This window comes from Pinus tabuliformis, chromosome 6 (genome assembly GCF_031772625.1).
Source record: "Pinus tabuliformis cultivar Carrire ecotype Pingquan chromosome 6, CPIR1, whole genome shotgun sequence".
NCBI lineage: Eukaryota > Viridiplantae > Streptophyta > Pinopsida > Pinales > Pinaceae > Pinus > Pinus tabuliformis.
In genome coordinates, this window is record NC_142292.1 from 93,382,108 (window position 1) to 93,388,107 (window position 6,000).

A 6,000-nucleotide genomic window follows, 5' to 3' on the forward strand; every position below is an offset into this window, starting at 1 on the left:
GCCTCCCAAGAGAGATTTTGAGCTGGTGCAAAGCTGGATTCATCTTTATTAATCAAGAATGAAGAGTTACATCAAAACTGTCCACAAGGAGAGCTTGAGAATGAGCTGAAAGCAAAGCTAATCTATTGCCTACAAATCGAATTACAAAATGACTACAACAAGGCTATGAAATGACTAACTACTAGCTACTATCTACTGGCTAACTAGCTAACATCCACTGGCTACACTGGCTAACCAAAATGAGGCCCTAAGCCTTCCTATTTATACAATTTGAGGACCCAACAGTCCTCCTAAAATTTACGGACTCGGCTGCCCAAGACTTGGAGTTAACAGCAGTCCTACTTGACTTGCTTGGCTTCCCTTGTGCTGATTGATTCGGTGGCCCTTGAACTCCGAGCTGATGGTGGAGAATTCGAGGTAAGGGCCCATAAATGAAGGGGACACCTTCCTACAAATCCTCTCCCTTGTCTTCCCACGAATTTGGCTGCCAAGTGCTCATTAAGACCTTCAATTTTGTCTCCAAATTGACCAAAAAGGCTACACAAAGCACCCATTAGACTTGTTGGCATGATGACTAACCAAATTCACTCTATTAACATAAATATAATCAAAAACATGCAATAAACTAATGAGAATGGTGGATTAAGTCAAATTAGGAGGTTGAATGAGCCCAAATAATTGTCCATTTTTGGGGCTCATCATCACCCCCCTACTGAAAGTGTTGCTCATCCTCTGAGCAACCAATCTCTCTCCTCGTCTTTGATAGCCCTGGTGGCTTCCTTAGCTAAAATATCGGCCGATTTCTCCTTCTGCTGCCCTCTCTCCAAACTTCCTGTAGAAACAGTTCGTTGGCTTCCTGTAGAAATAGTCCTCTGTCTTCATATAGAAACAGTCTGCTAACTTCTTGCTGAACCAATTTTCTCTGATTTTGCTTGCTTGGCTGGGGGTGCCTTCTCCTTGAACTGTGCTGCTTGCGACTCTGAGCTAGTGTGATTTGATTAATTAATATTTGAATGAGTGAGGATTTAATGAGGAGGATCTATCTCCTAATCTCTCCTCCTTGTCTCATTCAAGTTCCTGCTCTTAATTAGCCAAAATTGCCATGATTTTCTCCCAAAAACCCAATGACGAGGCTCATCAATATGCTGATAGGCCTGATGGATATGCTGAGAAACAAATTGGTGGTGGTGTAGAGGCTGGTACTTGTGGCCTTGGCACTTCCTAAAACCTGCAACGTGAGGGCACTCGTATGTTTTGTAACAAGGAAGTTGGTTAAATTCACAAGATAAGCCATGGTCATGTTTCCAAGCAACAGGAATATGATAAAGGTGTTTTCTCTGGCTTTTTCGATAGCAATAGCTAATACATTACCCTCCACAAAAAGAGTAATAGGAAGCAATAACAGCGCAGCAATTGGTGCCATGTACATGAGCAAATTCATAGAGTGAAGCTTCTCTGCCTCAGAGGTAAGCAGAAGCCCCTGAACAACTGATTTCAATGCTCTGGCAGCAGTTGATCCTAGGCAAACCAAAAAGCCAAAAAGGTGGAATGATGGCTCACTGTTGCTTGCAATAACAATGCCAAATACCACAGGCACCAAGGCAATATAAACCACAGAAAACTCCCTCTTCCATGTTATTATAAATGCAAAATATTGCTGTGAAGAAGGGAGTTGTTTCCCCAATAGCTTGATTGAAGGAGACTGGCAAATAGCGCAGAGAAATATTGCCACAAACAACCGAGAAGGAGAAAATGAAGCTCAGTGCCAATATCTCAAGAAACTGTCTCCTGGAGACGATGAACTGCATTGGTACAATCTCTAACCATGAAATTGCCAGAAAACCAAAAAATGAACAGGCACACATGTGCAACATTGTGAGGAATATTGGGTATCTGCATTCAAAAAAAACTAAGTAGGCATTTGTTAAGCAATAGCACACCAATATTGGAAGAGTACCAAGCTGCAATAATGAGAGTTGTTGTAATAGTCTGGGGCACAGGAAATGCACCATATTTTCCTTCTCCTGTTGGAGTTGGAGGTATGTCAATAACTTCTTGTTCAAGCTTTGGATTACTGCCCCGCCTCGTCCATGTTTGTGTTTCAGCCATAGCTGAAGAGGGCTTGAAAAATCAGATCTGATCAATATTCGGAAAACCAAGCAGCTTACTCTGCCCTGGAAGACTCTGCTGTATTTTCCTGTAAAACGTCTTCCTGTAGAATGCTACCCGGATTCCATAGGATGTCTCTGCGCCTCTGCACAATCTTGATATGTTGGAGAATTTTGAACAGGCCAAAACAATCAGCGAAGGATGATAGGTTAATCATTTTGAGGAAGCAGAGGATGTATACTTCAGTTGAACATGATGCAAGTGCAAGTTAACAGCAGTCTATGAGTTTCGGCTGAGCGCTCATTAATTCTGCGTGATTTTTGGTGGAGTGAGGTGGCAAAAACGTGTGCTGGCCCATATGAACTACTGTGCTATCATGAACTGCATGTCTTCTTCTATTTGTTAATCAATTGATGCCCTGTGCACTGAAGTTCAACAAATCTTCCATTGCCTGTGTTTCTCAACTTCCACGTGAATGACTATCCACGCATGCTGCGTGATTTTCTCGTGAGTGCTAGATAACTGGGTGTCTTGCTACATTCATGGCTTAATTTCACCATTCCATTCGTTCATGCAATGCTTAGACTAGATTCATGCAATAGATGAACAAGGTTTAGTCACGTACCTGAAGTCAAATGGCTGCTTGTGAAGCCTTTTGCTACTGCATGCTCATGTTCTGCTGCTGCATGCTTGGATCCTTTGGTTGCATGAGGGCTTGGCTGATGATTTTTTATTGCTTTTCCTTGTGCAGGTGTCCTCTGACCAGATCTAAGCTGCATGCATTTGTTTCCACGTTCAGATTTGCACGTTCAAGCTGCTGCTGCTGCAATGTCACAGAACCAGAACTTGTTTTCGCCATTTCTCCGAAACGGTAAAGAGGATCAATCTAAAACTTGCTGAGCATGTTTCTATCATCATGATGCATCTCCCATAGCAAAATCGTGATCAATGGATGCACGGATTTCGAGAAAAATGGAAAATGGCTGAAGATTTCAGAGATCGATTTCTCGGAAACCGTGCATCAGAATCGGCTGAAACTGCTTGGGTAGGTTACCATCACTCATATTCATATCCCCATGAAACAGGTTTTGAAACGGATGCACGATTATGGAGAAAATGCAAAAATGGCTGATGGTGATGGAGGCTGATTTCTTGGAAATCGTGCACCGGAATTGGCTGAAACTGCTCAAGCATGTTGCCATCACCCTTGTACAATTCCCCATAAAACGGTTTGTCAAATGGATGCATGGTTTTCAAGTTATGGCAAAAACAAATTTGGTTCTAGGTATTTTTGCTTCAAGGCTTTTTGCAAGTGGTTGCATGGAAGGAAAAACTGAGCTTGGGCTGTGATGCAGGTATGGAGATGATGGAGGAGGAGTTGGAAGATTGCATGAGGACTTCTGAACCCTTGAGGAAGCTACCATGTTCGCCAAACCACTTTTTGAAATCCATGTCTAGTTTCCCACAATTTCTACAGGAAGTTCCTGTAGAAGCACAATGAGAAGCACAATGAGGTGGAAAAAATGATGGAGAAAGGAAAGGGATGGACACACAAGTGCTTGTAGGCCTAATCAACAGATCCCCACCATCAGATTCACTTTTGAAATTGGATTTGGCTCGTCCAAAGGTTCTACAGGATGGTTCCTGTAGAAATACAGAGCTTCCTGTAGAAGGCACAAGAAAAATTCCTTTGATCTTGATTTGAGTGCTCCTCCTGTCATGAAACGTCCTTCTTGCAACCTGCAATTAGCCAATGGAATTAGTTTTCTTTTTCTTTTTCTTTTTCTCTTTTGTTTTTTTTTTTTTCTTGAAAAACAACTAGGGCGCCTCATGGAGGTTTTCACCCTAATTGCCTGCCTTGGGCGCCTCCAAGGGAGGTTTTCACCCAAAGATCTTATTCCCTTTTATTTTCTCTTTTTTTTTTTCCCAACCCATTGACCGCCTCATGGAGGTTTTCAATCAATGAGCCAATCTAAGGTGCCTCCGAGGAGGTTTTCACCTTAGATTTCTATTTTCCTTTTTTTCATTTTTTTTTCTTTTTCATTTTTTTTTCTCTTTTTTCTTTTTTCTACCCTACCCTACTTGAAAAACAAAATCGTTCTCAAGTATAAGAATACTTCCAATGGAGCCATGTGCACATCGAGATTAGAGACAAAATGATGTGGAGGCTCGAAATGCATGCTTGGATAGGTATCCAGATCTCAGGGACCAAATGATCTGACCTTGAAGGGATCAAACATAGCTGAGGAAGAGAGTACTGCTGCAACTTAGTGACTGTCTGGAACCATGTCTCAATATAGCTTTGATATCCTTGGTTCTTTTGCTGATCTGGATCATGTTTCATGTCACCCTCTAACATGACTTTCTCATCTTCCTCTTTTTGCTGATCTTTCTCTTGAATACATGGAAGATTTGATGGTAACCATGAGGGAACTCTCTCGATCTCTGATTCTGATCTCTTCTCTTCATCAAGTGCAGCCCATGGTTCTTTGATCTCCTCTTTGGAATCTTCTTTTGCTGGATGTGATCCTTCAATGCTTTCAACATGATCTCTTTTTTTCAATGCTTTTCCTGAGCTATGGTGAAGATCATTGAGCTCAAGAGGAGTCATCTGGATATGTTGTGCCTCAGCATTGTAATGGAGTTGAGCTACTCCAATGTGTGGATTTGGAAATGGTACGGGTAATTGAGTGGAGGTGTGAAATTGAGATGGAGATGGATGGCATTGTGGTTGGGTAGGCATTTGGGGTTGCCTTGGTGGAGGAGGAGGCGATGGTTGTGGATGAGCAGGTGGTGGAGGAAAATGAGCGGGATGAGAGTTGTACTGGGGCCTCCACTCTTGATAAGGTGCATTCCACTGAGGCTGTGGCTGAGCATAAGAGTGAAATGAATGAGCAACTGGTAGGGCATAATATGGATCTGTGAAGGAACAAGGAGAATATGACCAAGGAGGAGGTGTAGACCAGGAAGGATGAGCAGGGGGACCCCAAGAAGGCATGAAAGTGGCTTGATAGGGGTCATAATAGGTCTCAGATGTCCCTTGCACTTCCTGCTGATAATATCTAGGTTCATGTGGCCTCCTTTGGTTCATATAATAGAGTGATTCAGTGGCTCCTTTAACTCTTTGATATGCAACTTTAAGTCCAGGCAAGGAAGGGCACTGATTCGTAGGATGGTATTCTTCACAGACAAAACACACTTCTAGGGAGTGCAATGGACATTCGTTCCTAGGATGCTTTCTAGTGCACCTAGGACAAAAAATGACCAAAGCCCTCTTGGCTTCCTCTTGCTTCTGTTGGATCCGCAAGGTATCCAGTTGCATGGCAAGAAACTGCCTCATATCACTCTTGAAATCTTTGATCTGATTTTCAAATTCATCTTTGGACAAGATGTTGCTCCCAACATTTCTGCTTGTAGCCATTCGCTTAGAGGAATGTTTTCTTCTTCTTCTCCCCTAGAGGTTCTTCAGATATGTCTTGATGTCCATCCAAGGGTTCTTTAATCACAGCCATCGAAGAAGAGAGAATGTTGGCTGTGTGAAGCAGTGGGGGTGTTGTGCAATCATTTTTCTAACTTATCTCTACTCCTACAAGGCATGAAATGAAATCTTTTTAGTTGATTTTTTTTCTTTTTTCTACTTCTACCTGCAAAACTGAAATAGATTGAACTGCAACTAACTATCTTGCTAAAATGAAAATGCGGAATTGAAATGAAAGCAGGAAAGGACTAATCTATTTTGCTCAAATGAAATTGCAGGAATGAAATGCTAGGCTATGCTTGCGGAATTGAAATGCTAATCTACGCTTGCAGAAATGAAATTGCGGAATTGAAACGCTAATCTATGAAAGAGAGAAATGCTAATCTATGAAAGCGGGAAATACTAATCTACTT

At 42.0% G+C, this 6,000-nt stretch overlaps 1 pseudogene; it reads right to left on the reverse strand.

The window, feature by feature from the left end:
• The window catches only part of LOC149257411 (putative sugar phosphate/phosphate translocator At3g11320 pseudogene), a 144,931-nt pseudogene extending 142,822 nt beyond the window's left edge, over window positions 1–2,109 (reverse strand).
• Window positions 2,110–6,000: the final 3,891 nt, after the last annotated feature.